This window comes from Dasypus novemcinctus, chromosome 25 (assembly GCF_030445035.2).
Source record: "Dasypus novemcinctus isolate mDasNov1 chromosome 25, mDasNov1.1.hap2, whole genome shotgun sequence".
In the NCBI taxonomy this organism is placed as follows: domain Eukaryota; kingdom Metazoa; phylum Chordata; class Mammalia; order Cingulata; family Dasypodidae; genus Dasypus; species Dasypus novemcinctus.
Genome location: NC_080697.1, coordinates 609,878 through 631,177, shown reverse-complemented (window position 1 = coordinate 631,177; position 21,300 = coordinate 609,878). Strand labels below are relative to the sequence as shown.

Here is a 21,300-nt window from a genome sequence, read left to right as displayed (position 1 = left end):
TGGGATTCTGAAGGTTTTGGATCAGTGTGAAAGAATTCCCTATTGGTTTAGGAAAATTAATTTGGTTCTGACAGGATATTTTGTCTGCCTGGGTTTCTTATGCCCCAGTGAAGCCAAAAGTGAAGGCAGGACCTGGCTGAAATGAGAGGCTGCCTTGGCCTCCAGAATGAGTGAGACTCTCTGTGGGTCTTTCAGGGCCTTCATGGACTGCCCCAGCTGGACCTCCATCACCACGTCCCCTACAGCCTCTAGGCAGCCCTGACTCTGGGCTTCATGCCCACAAACATGTCACGCAGGAGCCTATTCATTGCCCGTGTTCCTAGGTCTCAGCTCCTAACACCACATTTTTCTGGAGGCTACCAAGAACCTCAATTGTGTTATATACAAGACAGGGGTAATATTGGTTTTATAAGCTCTATTTGGGGATGAAGAGATAAAGTACATGAAGAATGAATCTTGCAAAACATCTGCTCTATGTTGGATGTTCACCTTACTCAGAGTTCAAATGAAATGATTTGCACTCTGACACTCACAATGTTTCATCAATTACAGAAATTAAACAAAGGCTGAGAGCTTTTGGGCCTAGAGATTTCAAATCTGGTTTCAAACATTAAGGTGCTGACTTCCTATTATATTAACATTCAGCTTCTACCAGGTAAAGAAATAATTGCGAGAATGTGCACACAGTTAAATTCAGAGCTCTCTAGCTGAGATCAGAAGTCAATTTGTTTCACCACATATAGACACACAGCTGTAGAACACACTGAAATATAAATCAGGGTCCAGAGAAATGTGGTAAAGACAAAATGTATATGGGGAAAAATAAGATCAAATTGATATAAATCAAGACCCTTTTGCCTTACAGGACAATTATATTGATATTTGAAGTGGCCTCTCAAAGCAGTCAGCAGGCTGCCACCATAATAGTTTGAAAAAGAGTCAGATCTGTGATACAGTCTGAAGGTCTTCCCTGTGCCATCCAGTTTCCTCTTCCTTTCAACTTTCCTAGATGTTTACCCTAATAAACTTCTTTTACTTATTTATGTTGTTTGACTCATGGTTATTTATTTTACATTTTGGTTTTAAATTTTACTATATTATTTCAATTTTTTACTCACATCCCTCCCACTTTGGCCATTGGGAGCTCTTTGGTTCACTTCCATGTTGCACTTACCTAATATCCTCACAGGGCTTATTTTTGGGTTAGCACCATCTTTCTTTCTTTCTTGAACTCTAAGATATGCAGGGTCACTTTATATATTTCCTTCATCAGTCCTAGGATCAGCCGTTTCTCCAAGGATCCCTGGATCCTTTCACTGGATGAAGATATTAAAAACCTAGATCAGGAGGCTAAGTGTGCTCTTTGCTACACAGGTAACCTTGTTTCTCTCACCTCTTAAGAGATGGCATAAGGAAATGAATACTAAATTGTGTATATGCAAATAAAAATGATTTCATGAAACCATCTGGATGTACATTATGCTAAACAAAGTTCATCATTATGGGTGTACATTATGCTAAGCATGTGTTCAACTCTAATCCATTATTATATGGATCTTCTACCTTCTCCAATTTTGCTTTTCTGTAACCTTCTACTCCAGCAGCAAGAAACTTGGCTCCACTCACTGCCATCTATTTAAGGTCCAACTCAGGTGTTTGATTGTGTGAGTATAATGATTTAGAATTAATTAACCAAGGCCCTGTGGGAAGTAATAGTATCAACTAGAATTCAATGCTTTAGTACAGGTCCTTTTAAATTTACAGATTTCACTCACTGATCTCATCACCTGCAGAGTCACTTTTAGAGATTTGTTACAGACTTAGATGTTATTGTCATGACCTACCTTCCATCCTGGGATCCCCAGTTCCCAAAAGTTTTTTTTTTTTTATTTTACATACATTAAGATTCACAGTGTGTGCCATGAAATTCTATGGCTTTTGAAAATGCTTAATGGCAGTTATTTACCATTAAAGTATCCTACAGCCACCATGGCCACTTTCTCCACATTAATGTCACACTTTCTTTGATTACTAATCACAATAGTTCATGAATAGAATATCAGTAAGTCCAATCTTATCCATACTCTATTGTAGGGAGCGGGAGGAAGAGATTTGATGTGGGGGCATTTTGGGGACCTGGGATAGCCCTGGGTGGTGTTGCAGGACACAGTATGTCCTCCCATGGCCCACTGGGTGGAGTGTGGGATAGTGTGGGCTATGATGTGGACCATTGACCATGAGGTGCAGCGGTGCTCAGAGATGTATTCACCAAATGCAATGAATGTCTCATGATGATGGAGAGATTGTTGTTATGGGGGAGGAGTGGGGTGAGGGGGGTGGGGAGTATATGGAAGCCTCATTTTTTTTAATGTAACATTAAAAAATAAAGATAATATAAAAAAAAAAGTATCTTACAGATGCTTTGCCTATTCAACCTGTCATCTCCACCCCAAACCTCTGCCAACCAATGATATGTTTACCATTTCTTTGGTTTTCCTTTTCTGTAATGTCATATAAAGGGGATCATACTGTATGTGGCCTTAAATAACTATCACATTTTAAAGTAATAATATGGATCTCTTGTAAAACACAGATAGAAGGCTTACACTAAAAACAGGAGGGCCCTATTCCCACCTCTCAACCCCTAATTTGAGTTTACCATGTTCAAGTCTTTCACATATTTTTCTGCTATTTGTATCCATATTTCCAAATATATTCTTTTGTGATGTTACTGCTATTTAGAGTTTAAATAATTTCTCATAATGTGAAAGAAGGGGAACGGGCTCTTTTCCTCCATGTCCCTCTCACCATATGCTTTCTCTCACACATTCTTCTAAAGGGGTGATCACCATATTTGATGAAATAATCACTAGCTAAGTTAGTAGGCTTATATGAAGATTCTTGTTTCAGTCAAGGTCCTCCACAGACCATATATACACACACACATATGAAAGTGAATGTATATATACACATGTATACATATATCTATGTGTATATGTATGGATAGATATGCATATTTGTGTGTGGCATGTATGTTATGGGATTTATTGTAAGGTATCGGCTCCTATGGATGTGGGAGCTGGCCTTGGGCTGGCAGCCTGGAAAATCATCAGGAGCTGAATTTGCTGTCTTGAGGCAGAATTTGTTTTTCCCTAGGAAATCTCACTTTTATTGAGGCATTTGCCCAATTGAAGGAGGTCCACCTACACTATAGAAAATATTCTACCTTAGGTACAGTCAACTAATTGTAGATGTTAATCATTCCTACAAAATACTTTATTATAACCTGGTCCTGGGGCCACACTTCAAGGTTTGAAAACCTGAGAACAGAATCCTTCAAAACAGATGTAAGAAAAGCCATTCAAAAATTACTGATTTTCAGTTTCCCAATTTGCACAATCTATGGAAGTAACTGCTCTTCAGCTGCTCCTTCTGGATCTTAAGCCAAGCACTTTCCTTCTGTGCCTGCTGATCTTCAACTTCACTTTCATAACACTGACATGAGCTTCCTGAAGGGAAATTTAACTCTAAAGCCAAACAATCTCATTGTTAAATTAGTTCCCAAGAACAAAAAGAGTTACATTATTCCAAAGAGACATCATGTAATTTTAAAATTACAAGACATGAAATATTTGTTCCTCAATAAAGCTAAAGTGTACTACAAAAACCCTGCATCAAGTTCAGGCAGCTGTAGCTTGGCCACTTCTGATGCATTTACTGAAATAACTTGAGTTTTCTACAGAGTTTTATTTTCCAATATCTGTATGTAGGATAGAAAGAAAACCTGTATTAGGATTCCTAAAGAAATGCTGGGTGAAACACTAAAAAGAAGAAATGTAACAACATATTCCACAGCTAAGCTCTATATTCCAATGTAAAATTAATACAGGTTGGAGTTGAAGAAAACAAAGGAGGAACAAAAAATACCTGATGGCATAAATATTTATCAGCATCCACAACTTTCTTCTTTATGAAAGAATGGGACAGATGAGAGGATGACAAGGGAGGTGGCAAATCTTTCAGGTTGAACAGCTCAAATAAATGACTTTTCTGAATGGCAGAAAAAAACTCACCACCTTCAACATTCTCTATCATCCCTTAAGTGGTAGGGATTGTTGCTGATTGAAGATACATTTTCTCAGTTTTTTGATGTACCTTGACAGATACTTCAGAATCATGGGCTCATTACACAGGATTATAAAAAGTATTTACTTCTTAGGCTCTTCAATACAAAAAGCTGTTGCTGTATTAATTCTTCTTGAAATTCCATATCAATGTTCAGAAGGAGGTTCAGCTTCCAGACACCAACTCCACTATTAGTGGTGAACAGTGTGGGGGCACGGAGGGCTCAATTCTCCCACAGACAGAGAGGCTAACAAGGGAAACTATCTTAGCACTTAGTGGCAAACTTTTACCAAGACCTGATTCCTGACATTCTGATCTCTGTCAGATTGTACCATGGCTCATGCAGTTTTTTTTTTTTTTACATACTGCATATTTCAACCTATATGAAATTCTAGAAAATAGAAATTATTTTGTATTTATAATGCATATATTGTTGTGTGCATATTTATTTTTTATTAGTGAAGTTGTGGGTTTACAGAACAATCATGCATAAAATACCGGATTTCCACACATCACCTTATCACCATCAACTTGCTTTGGTTTAGATCATTTGTTACTATTGATGATAGCACATTTTTATAAGTATGCTATTAAAGTCCAATATTTAACTTAGAGTTCACTGTTAATGTGGTGTAGTTCCAGCACTTTTTAAAAAATGTATTCTCTTTCCATATAGTTAATCTGACACCACCCATTTTTTAAAGATTTATTTTTATTTATTGATTTCTCCCCACTGCCTCATTGTTTTGCACTTGCTGTGTCTGTTCATCTTCCTTGTTTCTTTAGGAGGCACCAGGAAGTGAACCTGGGACTTTCAATGTGGGAGGGAGGTGCTTAATCACTCGAGTCACCTCCATTCACCTTCCCCTTTTAATCATATTCAGATATATAGTTCACTGTTATTAATTGCATTCACAATGCTTACTACCATGACTACTGTCCAGTACCAAAACATTTCCATCTTTCCAAATAGGATTGCTGTGCATTTGAAGTCTCAACTTCCTATTCCCACCCCATCCCCTGATAATCTATATTTTAAATTCTAATTCTATGAATTTGCTTATTCTAATTACAAGTCAGTGAGATTAAAAAATACCTGTCATTTTGTGTCTGCCTTATTTCACTCAACTTGGTGTCTTCAAGATTCATCCATGTTGTTGCATGCATCAGGACTTCATTCCTTTTAACAGCTAAATAATATTCCTTTGTATGTCTATACCACATTTTATTGATTCATTCATCAGTTGATGGTCACTGGATTGCTGCCAACTTTTGGAAATTGTGAATAATGCCCCTAAGAACTTTGGTTTGCAAATATTTTGAGTTCCTGTTTTCTATTCTTTGGGGTATATGCCTAGCAGTGGGATTGCCAAATAATATGGTAATTCTATACTTAACTTTCTGAGGAACTGCCAAGCTGTCTTTCACAGTGGCTGCACTATTTTACATTGCCACCAGCAATGAATGACTGTTCCCAGTTCTATGATTCCTCACCAACATGTCATTTTCCTTTTTTTTTTAATACCAGCCATTTTAATAGGTGTGAAATGGTATCTCATTGTGTTTTTTAAACAAATAAATTTTATTGATATATATTAATAAAGCATACAATTCATCCAAAGTGTACAATCAATGGTATTTGGTATAATCACATAGTTGTGTATTTATCACTTCATTCATTTTTAGAGCATTTTCATTTTTTCAAAATAATAATAAACACCAGATGAACAAATAAGAAAATTCTTCACTTCTCAATTTCTCTATGCTTCCCCTGCTGTATAGAGCTATTTCTGACTATTGCAGATATATTAATTTATTAAGCACTTTCACTGAAATATATTCACATACCATCTGATCTAGCCAAAGTGTAGTCAATGACTTTTTGTATAATCACAATGTTGTGCATTTCATTCATCATCACAAAAAAAAATTTAGAACAATTTCATTATTTCAAAAATAAAACTCCTCACCCCTTAGCAGTCCTTCCCCAGCCCTACATATCCACCAATCTAATTTCATCCTTATAAATTGATTTATATTTATATTATATATAAATGTAATAATAGAATATGTGGTATTTTGTGCATGGATTATTTTACTTGTATAATTTTTTGGTCTGATATTAACATCTTGTAGTATTAACATACATTTGTACAGTTTCAAAGAAAAGTGGTCTAATATGTGCAATTTTATCCAAATTCATATTTCACATGTGGTTTTAGTATCCTATACAGTCCCATGTTCTTAATACATTTCTTAGCTTTCTATTGGCAATATACATGATCTTAGACATTCCCTTCAAACCTCTTTTGTACCCACAAAATAGTACAGCTAGTAACAAACATTATGTTGGGCTTTCACCTTTTCTGTTCATTTCCAAAGATTAACACACATCCTTTTTACAAATTTTGCACAAGTTAACCCTCAGCTTTCCATTCTCTAGACTCATTCTATTTTCTGGTGATCCATTATCAAGTTATTAACACCATGAGATTATACAATATATGTTTTCATAGTAGTACATTCATACAGTATTTGTTCTTTTGTGTCTGGCTTGCTTCACTTAATACAGTCCTCCAGGTTCATCCATGTTGTCATATGCTTTATGACTTCACTTGTTCTTACAGTTGCAAAATTCCGGTGTTTAAATACATCACAATTTGTTTATCCATTCATCACTTGATGGTCACCTAGGGTGTTTCCATCTTTTGACAATCATGAATAATGCCACTATGAACATCAGTGTGCAGATGTCTGTTTGTGTCACTGCTCTCAGGTCATCTGGGTATATACCCAGTTGTGGTGTTGCCAGGTCAGGTGACAAATCTCTATTCAGCTTCCTCAGGAACTGCCAAACAGTCCTCTATGGTGCCTGTATCATTTTACATTCTCATCAACAGTGAATAAGTGTTCCTATCTCTCCATATCCTCTCCAACATATGTAGTTCTCTTTTTTTTACTGGTGAAAATTTTTACTCAGTATGTGAAAAGGACATATTAAGATTCAATAATATATTAAGAAAGCAGGGAAGTGACCTTGGCCTAGTGAATAGAGTGTCTGTCTACAACATGGGAGGCCCATGGTTCAAACCCTGGGCCTCCTTGACCCATGTGGAGCTGGCCCACATGCAGTGCTGATGTGTGCAAGGAGTGCTGTGCCATTCAGGGGTGTCCCTGCATAGGGGAGCCCCATGCACAAGGAGTGTACACTGTAAGGAGAGCCACCCAGCATGAGAGAAAGTTCAGCCTGCCCAGGAATGGCACTGCACACATGGAGAGATGACACAACAGAAAGAAACACAGATTCCCATGCCACTGACAACAACAGAAGCAGACAAAGAAGAGCATGCAGCAAATGGACACAGAGAACAGACAACTGGGGGTGGAGAAAGAAATAAATAAAAGATAAATCTTAAAAAAAAAAAGAAAGCATACCATTAGTAACACCTATGGAGATGATCACTAAGAATGTTTTACATGCTCTATAATATTGTTGGTGTTTTGTTTTTTAATGCTTATGATTTTTATGACTTTTTCCTCTACTTTTTAAAAACGTTACATTAAAAAAACATAAGAGGTCCCCATATACCACACACGTCCCCTCACCCCATCAACAACCTCTTTCATCATCATGTCTAATGGGACAGTCATTGCATTTGGTGAATACATTTTGGAGCACTGTTGCGCCACATAGATAATGGTTTACATTGTAGTTTACACTCTCCCTCAGTCCACTCAGTGGGCCATGGCAAGACATACAATGTCCGGCATCTCAGCAGGGTCCCAGAGACAGCCAAAGTAGATAGAACCCCATGTACTGGTTTTCCTGAGGGCTACAGAGACCCACAGGTTCTATGGTCATGGCAGATGGATCTGGAGTTCAGTGCCATGTCAGTTGACCCTACTTTCAAGTTTTTGTTTCTGAGTGTGATGGAGTTGGACTCAGATGTGACCTTTCTACATATGCCTCTTCTGTCATTTTTACTGGACCTGTAGTTGATGCTGGGGTTGATGTATACTCAAGAGATCTGAATCTCTGCCCTGTCCATGTGACAGCCAGGGTCTGAGCCTCAGCAGACTTGCAACTCCTACCCTCTGGCTTATTGGACTTACCCTGCCAGCTAACAGCATTGTGAAGAAGGTCAACTACCACACCATGAAGCCAAGAGTGCCTACAACTGCAAGCAGGAGAATTGCATCCATCATTCATGTGGAGTCTAAGCCACCTCTTGATATAGAGGGGGACTGAACATAACCATCCCAGGGTCCACAGTATGGAGGAATAGAATATGGATTAGAGTGGACTTACTGATATTCTACTGTGGAACTACTATGATTAGTAATGGAAGAAATTGTAGCATTGATTGGAGAAAGTGGCCATGGTAGCCTCTGAGGGTAGGGAGAAGGAAGAAGAGATATGATGTGGGGGCATTTTCAGGACTTGAAGTTGTCCTGGGTGGTACTGCAGGGACAGATGATGGACACTGTATGTCTCTGTCTTTTTTAAATTTTATTTCTCTCTCCTTCTCCCCCCACCCCGGCTGTCTGTTCTCTGTGCCTATTTGCTGCTGTCTTCTTCTTTGTCTGCATCTGTTGTTGTCAGCGGCATGAGAACCTGTGTTTCTTTCTGTTGCATCATCTTGTTGTGTCAGCTCTCCATGTGTGCGACACCATTCCCAGGCAGGCTGCACTTTCTTTTGCACTGGGCAGCTCTCCTTATGGGGTGTGCTCCTTGCATGGCACTCCTTGCACACATCAGCACTGCACATGGGTCAGCTCCACACGGGTCAAGGAGGCCCGGGGTTTGAACTGCAGACCTTCCATGTGGTAGACGGACACCCTAACCACTGGGCCAAGTCTGCCGCCTGTCTCTGACTTTTTAATAGTGACACATCTAACAGGTGTGTAATGATATCTTATTGTAGCCTTGGTTTGCATTTCCCTACTTGCTAGTGACAAATGTCTAGTCAAGTCTTTTGCCTAATTTTTAATTGGCTTATCTTTTTATTGTTGAGCAGAAGCATCTCTTTATATATCCTGGATATTAAATCCTTATGTGTCTGTTAGGTCTAGCTCATTTTTTATGTTGTTCAAACTCTCTGTTTCCTTGTTGATTTTCTGACTAGTTGCACTATCTAATGATGTAAGGAGAGTGTGGAAGTCTCCAATTAAAATTGTAGAAGGTGTTATTTCTCCATTCAGTTCTGCCAGAGTTTGCTTCCTGTGTTTTTGGGCACCCTGGTTAGGTGCATAGATATTTATGATTTCTTTCTGGTAGAGTGTCCCTTTATTAATACATAATGGTATTCTGTGACTCTTATAACTTTTTACATTTAAAGTCTTTTTTGTCCAGTATTGGTATTGCTAACCCCACTCTTTTTTGGTTACTATTTGTATGGAGCATCTTTTTCCAAACTTTCACTTTCAGCCAGTTTGTATCCCTGCTTCTAAGGTGAATCTCTTGTAGGCTGCATAAGAATGGCTCATGCTTTTTAATCCATTCTGTCATCCTCTATCTTTTGATTGTTAGTTTAATCCATTCCCATTCTGTGATGTTTCTGTAAATGCATTATTTCTTTCCACCATTTCATTCTTTTGTTTCATGTCATATATTATTTTTATCTGTCTTTTTACTCTTTTGGTTATCCTTTCTACTATTCTTTCTTCTATACTCTCCTCCAAGCCTCTCTGTCCCGTCTTTTTCTTTCAAGTTCTAAGGTTTCCTTTAATATTTCCTGCAAAGGTGGGTTCTTTTTCATGAACTCCCTTAGTTTCTGTTTGTTTGTGCATATTTTAAACACACCTTTATATTTGAAGAACTATTTTGTTGGATAAAGAATTCTCAGCTGGCAGTTTTTTCTGTTTCAGTATCCTAATTGCATCATACCACTGTCTTCTTGCCTCCATAGTTTCTGATGAGAAATCCACATAAGTCTTACAAGATGTCCCTTGTATCTATAATGCTTTTCTTCTCCCTTGCTGCTCTCAGAATTTCTTCTTTATCTTTGATGTTTGACATTCTGAGTAGCATATGTTTTGGATTAGGTCTATTCAGATTTATTCCGATTGGGATAAACTCTGTGCTTCTTGCACATGTAAGTTCATTTCTTTCATGAGAGTTGGGAAATTTTCAGCTACTATTTCCTCACATACTCTTTCTGTGCCTTTTCTTTTCTATTCTTATTCCAGAACTACCAAGACACATATGTTGTTGTCTTTCATGTTATCATTCAACTCTCTGAGCACTTGCTCAATTTTTTTCTGTTTTTTTTCTCTTCAACTTCAGCTGTTCTTTCCTCTGTAACAATTAGTTTTCATTATATCACTTCAAGTCTGCTGTTGTATGCCTCTAGTGTGTTTTTTATCTCACTTACCATATCTGTAATTCCCATGAGCTCTGTTATTTTTTTTCTTCAGGATTTTAAGTTCTTCTTTTCCTCACTAAGTTTCTTCTTGATGTCCTTTATTTCTTTAGCCATATTGCCTTTTAACTCATGCATCTAATTTTGGAAATGTGTGTGCATCTCATTAATTAGTTGTCTCAAATCCTGCATCTCTACTGGAGCTTTGAAATATTCCTTTTCTTGAGCCAGGTCTTCCATTTTCTCAGATGGCTTGTATTTTTTGCTGATAAGCATCCGATTGGGGTAGTAAGTTTAATCAGATGCTCGATTTCTAAGTTCAGAGAGTTTTAGTGGTGGGAGGGTGTTACTGCTGTTCTTTGATTCTTGGTTGAACTTGTTCTGAGTTTTTAGGATTGTTGCTATTAGTTGCTTAAATCTGGGCCCTGTAGTCAGTAATGGGTTGAAGACCTGTTTTCCAGGGCCTTGGGGAGGGAGGCTGTAAAGGATGGAAAAAGTCTCTCTTATTTACTTTTGATTTCCTCATGTACACTTTCTTGGTCTGCCAGAAGATGGTAGTCTTTGGCAGCCCTCTCCGTTCAATGCCTGATTGGAGTGTGTTGGCTGTAACTACTGACTGGGTCAATGTGATAGAGGATACTGCCTGGAGTCTAAGATCCTCATAATTCAAACTCCATAACATCAAAACCATATGGGCCAGTTATGCTAAGAGCTGTAGAAGAGGCTTTAGTTTAACACTATTTAACCCCAAAAGCATCTCTCACAATATTTCTGAGGAATCCAAGTACACAGATTATGTTCTTTGATCATAATGTACTTGTACAAGAAATCAATAATAAAACCCTAACCTGATATTCCCTCATTCCAAAAATGAAAACTGCTTTTCTAAGTAAGCAAGAGTAAAAGAAATCACAAAGAAAAAGAGAATATATTTAGACTGAATAATAAAACAGGATAAAAATTGTCTCCTTCTGACCAGGGAATCCTGCTTTGGGTGGGAAAGATGTTATAGTCTCAAAATCATCCCCTGTTTATCTAGAGGTAGAAATGTCTGTGGATATGCTCCCTCATTATGGTGCCCACTACTGATAATTGTGGCCTTGAAACTATGAACACAAAGAGAAAAAGTCACTTGAGCTGACTCATGCTTGACCTCCCTCTGATCTCCAAGTCACTGTGACTTTTTTACAGAGAAAGTGAACCAGCACCTGAGGAAATTACTGGACAATACCCAGACAGTTTGGCTTCACCAGTGGATGTGTGGGAGGGGAGCAGCAGGTAGGCAGGATCCCGGGGGACCCAGGGCCTTGGCAGACCCCACTGCCCACCGTCCTTCTGGACCCCTGTCCTCAACTGAGTCCCCACGTGTGTTTATCTACATGCTTGAACATCCGTGTTTCCCTCATTCAGATTCCGGCAGCTTAAAGGTTACTGTTTAAGTCACGTTTTAGTATTAAGTAAATTTATTCTAAACAGGAAACTTGGCATCACTGCTGTAAATTGCAATAATCCATTATCCCTTGTTACAGATATAAAGAAATGATGAAACCAAGCACAGGATTGCTTTGAAAAGCATCTTGTGAGCATCTTGTGAAATGAGGATTCATGGCACTGTTCCAGTGATAGAAAACCCTTTCAGGTCTGTCTGCAGCCTGCTGTGAAACAAAGAACTGCTCAGAGTGTGAGCCTCTCTGTCCTCTGCCCATTCCTGGAAACCATGTCAGAACTTCAGGTGAGCTGGCCCCCACATGCCAGAGGCTCCACCCTGCTGGGAGAAAATGGAGATTGGGGCTTTTTACTCGAATTCATTGTATCAAACATCTTCTTTGAAAATTTCCATACACACAGGAGAGTTGTAAAATTCTTCCAATAATACCTATATTTCCACCACATGGATTCTACCAATACCAGTTTGCTCCATCTCTTGCCATTCCATCTGTCTATCCCTCTATCCATCCATCCCTCCACGACATTATTTTCTTGCTTTTAAACTAAGTTATAGGCATCTGTGACTTTCTATACTTGTAACTATGTATTCCTTTCTTTTAACTTTCAATTCACAAGCAATTCATGCATGTTAACTTGTTTTCACACTGGAAATGCTATAGAGAACATGAAGTCCTCCTTCACCATCACTCCCCTCAGCCTTATCCTGTGATCTGAGACCACTGCAGCCATCCTCAGTTTGGAGAGAATGCATTTTTCTGACCTTTGCATTTTCCTGTAGAAACATGGAAGGAGTATTGTATTACTTAGAAAATCTCTGCTTTCCTTTTTATTTCTTTTCTTTTCTTTTTTATTTAACACAAATGATTCACTGAACAAGTCCTTGTGCTTTTTCACTCACCATCTTTCCATGTCAGCACATGGTTCCACATCATCCTTGCTCTGGCTGCTGAGTATTCCACACTGCAGATGCATCATGGATTCATTTTATATGTTTTATAGAACTGAGGGTTACAGCCTATTACATTTGTACTCTTAATATAAAGGAAACCTTATCCTCATGTAGAGGACTTGAAAGCACCATTTGCTCTATACACAAGGTTCATCCAAAGGAAGCACATAAAGGTAAAGCTCCCTTCCATCACTATCTGTCAGGAGTGTATGCACTCAAGATCCTTTAGCACTGTATCTGATGTTAATCTAAATTACAGGTCATTTTTGTCATATTTCTCCCCTGTAAATTTCTCTTTTTGTGTGTCCTTACTGTATGATCTTTCTGGAAGAAATTCACTATATACCACCCACACATAAGGAGTGGAAAGTTATGCTCCTTCTCCTTGAAGGCTTGGTACCTGCATAAATTGTTTGCAGTTCTTTCTCATGGGTGATTTCTTTTCTGTCCTTTATTTATCTAATCCTCAATTGATAGTGGTATGCCTTGTACTGTAATTATATTATGCCTTGTACTGTAATCCAATACTAATCTATTTACCTATTTATTTTAAAGTTTTATTGAGATATAATTTACATACCATGCAATTCATGCAAAATGCACAAAATGCACTTTAGTTAGAGTTATGCATCCATCAGCACAACCATCTTTAAAATCATCTCATTACCTCCTAAAGGATCCCCACAGTGTCATCTCTGCCAAACACCCCCAATACCACCAGCCCTCGGCATCCCTGGGTCCTCCTTGTCTGTCTAGAGATTTGCCTATTCTGGACATCTCATTGAACTGGAGCCTCACAGTACTTTATCCTATGTACCTGCTTCTTTTACTTAGGACCATCCATGTTAGCATGTGTCATTATTTTATTTAATTTTATTGTAGAATGATATTCCATTGTCCATTTATAACACATTTATTTATCCTTTTTTCATTTGTGGCATATTTCAGTTGTTTCCAATTTTGGCTATTGAGTATTGCTCCAAGTAATATTGTACACATTGTGTGGGGAAATATTGTTTTCATTTCTCTTAGGTATAAACCTAGGAGTGGACTTCCTAGATCATATTTTAAGGTGATTTTCAACCACTTGAATTTCCAAAGCAGCTACACCATTTTACATGATGACCAGTATTGTATGAGGGTTCTGATTCTTGTGTTCTCTTCCGCACTTGTTATAATCTGTGATTTTGATTTTAGCCTTCTGCCAGGTGTGAAATGGTATCTCACTGTGGTTTTGAGTTGCATTTCAGTGGGCCAGTGATTTTAAGCATCTCTTCATGTGCCCTTTGGATATTTGTATATCTTCTTTACAGGAAGGAAACCATTGCTTAATCCAAAGTTACAAAGATTTACAGGTGGGTTTTTTTACCTACAAAGTTTATTGACACGTCCTACACTTAGGTCTTTGATCCATTTGTAGTTAAATTTCTATGCGGTGTGATGTAAGAAATCAACTGCCTCCCTGGTTGACTTCCAACCCCTTCCCTTGACTTTTTCTCTCTGTATCTCAATTTCTCTTTATACCTTAATAAGTAGACAACAGGAATAGCATTAAAACTGGTATTCTACTATAGAACTATTGTGACTAGTAATGGAAGAAACTAGCATTGATTTGGAGAAAGTGGCCACAGTAGTTGCCGAGGGCAGGGAGAGGGAAGAGGAGGTGAGATGTGGGGCATTTTTAGGACTTGGAGTTGTCCTAAATGATATTGCAGGGATAGATGCTGGACATTATATATCCTGCCATAACCCACTGAATGTACTTGTGGAGAATGTAAACTACAATATAAACTATAATCCATGTGTTGGAGCAGTGCTCCAAAATGTATTCACTAAATGAAATGAATGTGCCACAATGATGAAAGAGGTTGTTGATGTGGAAGGAGTGGAAGGGTGGGGTGTAGGGTATGTGGAAATCTCTTATTTTTTTAAATTTAACGTCTTTTGTGATCAATGTATATATATTTTTAAAAGACAATTTAATTTTAAAAATTAAATTAAATTTTAAAAATCCTGATTTATTTGGTCCACACCTTAACTGAAGTAATGTCATTAGAAGGTCCTATTTACAATGAGTTTACACCCACAAGAATGGATTAAGAACACATTTTCTAGAATACATAGCATCAAACCATCTGCTATCTTTGTCACTGCCATACACTCTTCCTTTGTAGCTTTGAAATTGGGACGTGTGAGTTCTCCACCTTTGTGTTCTTATTCAAGTTTCTTTTGCCATTTGGGGTTCCTTGCAATTCTCTATGAATGAGGGGCTTAGGTTGTCCATTTTTGCAAAGAAGTCAGTTAGAATTTTGATGGAGATACTTTATATATTTTGTTGCTTACTTTGTTGCAGTGTTGGCCACTCAAAACTCTTTCAGTTTTCCCTTCTTTAATATATGCTAATATTTATGTTTTCTTTTTTTTTAAGATTTAATATTTATAAGATATCGAGGTTCTTGCATATTCCCTGCTCCAGTTCTAAATCAGCCATTTCTCATTTTACTGAAAGCTGTATGAAAAACCTAGGCATTGGAGCCAATCATGGTGATTGCTACTGGAATCTCCAGGCTTCTAGGCCCTCTCAGCTCCCAGTACAAGGAAATGTATGTGTGCATACTAGCCTGTGTACATACATCTAACAATAAATATGTGTTAAGGAACCACCTGAATCTATATTAAGGTAAACATGAGTCCATGTGATATCTTCAACTTCAATCTATTACCACATGGATCATTCTAGACTTCTTCAAAATCTTTTGTGTAATCTCCCACTCGTAACAGTGAGATTGATTCCAACATCTTCCAACTCTTTACTTAATTGCTCAATTCCTGCTATATATGTATATAATGATTTTAGAATTCCTAAGTAGTCCCTGTGTGGGGAAAATAACTTTATCATCTAGAGTTCCTTCTGCCATTAGACTTACAGAATCCACTCCTTTCCAAAATTTTGTTTCAGCACCCTTTCCCCCAATGCCTGCTCTGAGTTTGTTTCATATTGTAAAACAATTAAAATATTTTATTATATCTGCATTCAACCTAGGATCCACTGGGATACTGCATCATTTTTAAATATGTGTATATTAAGATTCATTCTTGGGGAGCAGATGTAGCTTAAGTGGTTGAGCACCTGCTTCCCACATACCTATTCCTGGGTTTGACCACTGGTACCTCTGAAAAAGAAAACAAACCACAAACAAACAAACAAAAGAAAACAACTCAGGGGAGCCAGTGTAGCTGAGTGATTGAGTGTTGCCTTTCTATGTATGAGGTCCCAAGTTCATTCCCCAACCCCAGTACCACAGAAAAAATTTTTTGAATTAATTTCTTCTTATATTTAAAGAAACTTTAGATTATATAAATGATACATTAAAATATAAGAGAATATCATATGCCACACTCCCTCCCCCTCCCAGATTTTCCCAAATCAACAACATCCCTCCTTAGTGTGATATATTTGTTACAATTGAGGAACATATATTGAAGCATTGCTACCAACTATGGATTATAGTTTACATTATAATTTATACTGTCCTGCAAAATTTTATAGGTTATGAGAAAATATTCAATGGCCTGTATCCGCCACTGCGATGTCATGCAGACAAGTCCAATGTCCAGAAAATGACCCCATGTTACATCTATATCCCACCCCTCAGAACCTCTGGTGGCCACTGCCTTTGTATCAATGATAAGGGTTCTTTCATCACTAGAATAATAAGTCTATAGTAGAATAATAAGTCTACTTTAGTCCATTGTTCTTTCCCCAGTCTTGAGAATTTGAGGATGGTGATTCCCACTATGTTACTAATTGAGAAGGAGCTTTGATCCCATGGGGCAGATAGATGGAAATATCTTGCTTGCAGTTGCAAACACTCTCTGTTCCTTGGGATGGGCATTGTCCATCACCATCTTCTCGTTAGTTTTGTTGGGTGATTCCAGTGAACTGGGGAGTAGGTATTGCAATTCTGCTGAAATTCAGGACACCACTGGTACAAGGACAAATCAAAGATTCTGGGACATACATTGATCAAGTATAGTGCTAATAATATTTTCAGGTAGAAGGGGCAGAAGAGCCAGTTGTAGAGAAACTATAAATGAGACCTACTCTGTTACACTGGAGTGCTTAAATTTGAAAGTAGGGCCCACTGACAGGGTGCTGAATTCCTGAGCTGTGTGCCCTGCTTATATTTTCTGGGTATCTCTGGAGTCCTCAGGAGCTCTGCTATTTGAGGTAATATTTACTTTGGCAGTCAATGAGATCTCTCTGAAAAGTATATAAGTGTAAACTCTGGAATGACCTCCCAACTCACACTGAAGTCTCTTAGCCATAAAACTCGTTTTGTCTTACCATTTCCCCTTTGGTCAAGGTCTTTTCCAGATGCATTGCTATTTATCACTTGGTAATAATCCTTCAGTGTCAGGGAGGCTCACCTTGGGTGTCATGTCTCATGCCGGAAGAAAGGTAGTGCATTTATATGCTGAGTTTGGCTTAGAGAGATGCCATGTTTGAGAAAAAAGGAACCTTTCAGGAGATAACTCTTAGGCTATATATAATAGTAGGCTAAGTTTCAATTTCACAACAAAAGGTTCGTAAGTAGAATAATCAACATCAAGGGCCTGGCATAATGGTCTGTGTTCCTTCACTGGGCACTGCCCTTGCACTTGGGGACTTCTTGCTGTCCTATTAAGAATGTACCAGAACTCCCCACTATGGGAATACAAGATTCTTTCTGTTACTGTGTGGATCTCCACCCACTGAAACGATGTGGCATGAATACTTGAACATATTCATATGTCTTAGGGATATGCTACATCATTCTGAACAATTCTAATGCTGTACAAATGCTCTGCATTCCATCTATTCTGTTCTTCCTTACCCCTCCCCACAGAACCTATAGTAACCACAAAGTTTCAATTTTTGAAGAGTAATATTCATAGTCACTTCCAATAATATTGAGGGTTTGACATACTGGTCTGTTTTCTTTTATCTGGTGCTGCCTGTGCTCTCAAGGAATTCTTGTCCCTCTGATTGAAAACACAGCAAACTCCCAAGGATGGGAGCTTGATATTTTCTTGTTTATTGTGTGAGTTACAAACCCCTGATAGAACACATTATGACAAGATGAACTCTTACATTTTCCATTGATGCCTGCCCCAGGTGCACCTTGTCCCACATACCCACCCACATCCAATGCCCTACACCATACCCCTCCCCTGCTATATCTGCCAAAAGTACATCCCCAACATTGTAGTTTAAACCACAGACCTGCTAATCCCCAAGTTCACCTGGCCCTTTCCCCAACCCTCCCCCCCACTTTTATGAATACTCCAGCACAACTCTCCCACCCTACTCATCTTCGGACACCAGCACTGCCCAACTGTATCACAGCACTATACCTCTCTCAAGCTCATCCACTGCACAACTACACCCTTCCACCTCATGATAGATTTATTTTTCTATTTTTTTCTTTGTTTTTCTTTTCTTTTTTTTTTTTTTAAGGACTGCCAAAAATCTAACTTTATTTTTGCATTCTTTATAAATAAAAAAACCAGTAACCATTTTCCTTTTCCAACTTAGATCCAACTTCAATAACCATATATTTCAGGAAAGACTTCAAGTACACTGTCTATAAAGAATAGCTCATAATTGTATCCTATACACTTTTGTAACTATAGTCAACTCTTGGAACTTTTTAAGTAAACTAACTTTATTTTCTTCATTAATAAAAATTAATAATTTGAAACTTCATGCAGTTGTGACATTTGCAATATTTAATTACTTAACGTAAGATAAAGCAGTCTAAGGCAAGCTGCCACTGGGAAATTTTTAATGTCCAGAGTAACACAGAAGTATGGATCACATTCAGTTTTTAGTATATGACCAAGTTAATAAAAATTCAAAAAGTTGGAGTTAAGAACCAATATTCTTTGAAAAGCTTCTAACATTTATTTACTCCTGGCAAAACAAGTAAGTGGGAAGAGCCATCAGTCTAAGCCTATTTTAATTTTAGTGTCCTATCCTTAAAATTGCCTGAGTACTTGTAACACAGAAAAACCAAATTTGAACACATTTTTAATAGATTAATAATTTACATGTTCCACTAGGATATTTTAATGGAATGTCTTGAAACCAAGGCATAACTTATTGCAAAGATAAGTCAGAAAAGATAATAAACCTTTGAATAGCATATTATAATGACTCAAACAAAATTGATTATCAACTAGTCATACACATACTAGCACATGCAACAGACTGAGAAATTAAATCCTATGCTATATACTTCTATCTTGTCTGACATGAGAAATTTTTAAATGTTTCTTAATCAGCCATCTCCCCACACATATTCATTTTTATTTAAAATACGAACACAGTTCTCTTTTCTTCAGATGTTTATCAGTGCAAAGTAAAACAAATCTCAGTAGAAATTATTTATTACAATGTTATTTTAGAAAGCCTTCTTCCTCAAATTGTCCAAATGTACTAAAAAATGTCCAGATCGTGAGAATGATCAACCTCAATGGCTTCCTCTGCATCCAACTTTGTTTCTCCATGTCCTTCTTGTGATTCATCAAGAGAGGCCAGGGCCTCATTTGTGTCACTTGCAAAAGTTTCTCGTGATGTATCATCATCTTCTTGAAAATTTAAGCTTTTAATAGCTTGTTTCATCTTCTTCCCCAACACTTGAGTTCTCCTCTTCCTAGCAGCTTTTTTATTCTCATATTCCTTCTGATTTTCAATGTAGAAAATGTCCTTAATTTGCTCCTCACTGACACTGGGAGTATTTTTCAGGAGATTCAGAAAAACTCCACCTGGCGTTCTTCTTCGACTACCATTCATTATAAAAAGGCCACCATTTTGTTCAACTTCTGCAGTTTCCATTAGAAGCTCAATTGCCTTTTTGTTCCCAATTATCCTTACTACTCGGGCTATCAGATCTTTCTTTGGTTCCTGCAACCTGAAAGAAATTTCATCAGCCACTTTTTCTTGAGAATCTTCCTCTGTGATCACATACCGGCCTTTATAGTTCATTTCTAGCCTGTCCCCTAGTCTGTCTTTGACAGGTCGTTTCCGTTTAAGATGACCTTGCCCATTTTCCTCTTCCTTTGATTCCATATTTTTGCCACCATGCATATATTCATCTAGTTCTTTGTCTAATTCTTTTGAATACTCTTGAGATTCCCTCTTAAGTTTCTTAGCAAGCAAATAATTGTAGGTCTCAGATTGTCTGCTTTTGTCAATAGTGCCATCCATTCCCAAAATTCCCAGTTCAGTGGCCACTGCATCTTGACTCTGTTCCTGCAGCACAGCACCCCATATGTTGTTAACCTTCTTTCCTCCAGCAACAGGTGTTTTCTGGCTGCTCTGGCCAAACTGAAAAGGCTCTGGTATGGGAGGAGGGTTAAAACATTTTTGTCGCTTGCGTTTCCAAAGAGAGTTATCATCATCTGAATCAGAAAACTCTCCACACTTGAATCCACACTTTTAACAGTCCGATAATGTGATACTGGTACACAGGCTGCTGCTGCAGTACTCTGGAAGCGCCTCACTGCAATGTCCCCATCTAGTACTTTCGGCACCTGCAGCGGCCTGTCGCTAGGAGCCACCGTCATGTCGGAATCCGAGTCAGAGAGCTGCCCGTCTTCCATGGCTCCGGCGTCTTGCGCCATTTTCCGTGGCGCGGCCTCTTTGTTTTTCTTATCATAGATTTTGCCCATATGACCACCAGTTCACCACCCTCTACTCCATTTCTGACTCCTGTAAACCTATCTTCCAGGCTCTAGTTCTGTGTGTCTGTTCATTTTGTTTACTTCATTTTGCTTACTTCCTTTTTTTTAAAGATTTTATTTATGTGTTTATTTTTATTTATTTCTCTCCTCCCCCCCCCCCTCAGTTGTCTGTTTTCTGTGTCCATTTGCTGTGTATTCTTCTATGACTGCTTCTACCCTTATCAGTGGCACCAGGAATCTGAGTTTCTTTTTTTTTTTTTTTTGGCTTACTTCTTAATAAAAGTTACAACAGCATTTTTTACTGATTTGGAACAGTCAACTATGAAATTTATGTGGAAGGGCAAGGGGCCCCAAATAGTCAAAGAAAAATAGTTTAAAGATTCACTCTTTGTCCTTAAAATTTCCTGTATTTTTTTAAATTGTGGGAAGTCAATGTTTAACCATTGAGCTATAACAGCGACCCTGAGGTGATTTTTTCATTTCTTTGTCTGTTTTGTTTTCATGGGTACCAGGGATCAAACCCAGAAATGCATACATGGGAAGCAGGCACTCAACCACTTGAGCTACATCCACTTCCATCCCTGTGTTTTAACAAACGTGATTGGCAAGAATCTGCCATTAAATTATCAGACAAATTGCTTCACCCATTCATCTCATCTCCCTTCCCCAACCTTACCCTGAAACCTT

At 38.0% G+C, this 21,300-nt stretch overlaps 1 pseudogene; it reads right to left on the bottom strand.

Moving 5' to 3' along the window:
• Positions 1-18,385: 18,385 nt before the first annotated feature.
• On the bottom strand, positions 18,386-20,693 carry LOC131276013 (phosphorylated adapter RNA export protein pseudogene; annotated as a pseudogene).
• Between the last annotated feature and the right edge of the window lie 607 nt (positions 20,694-21,300).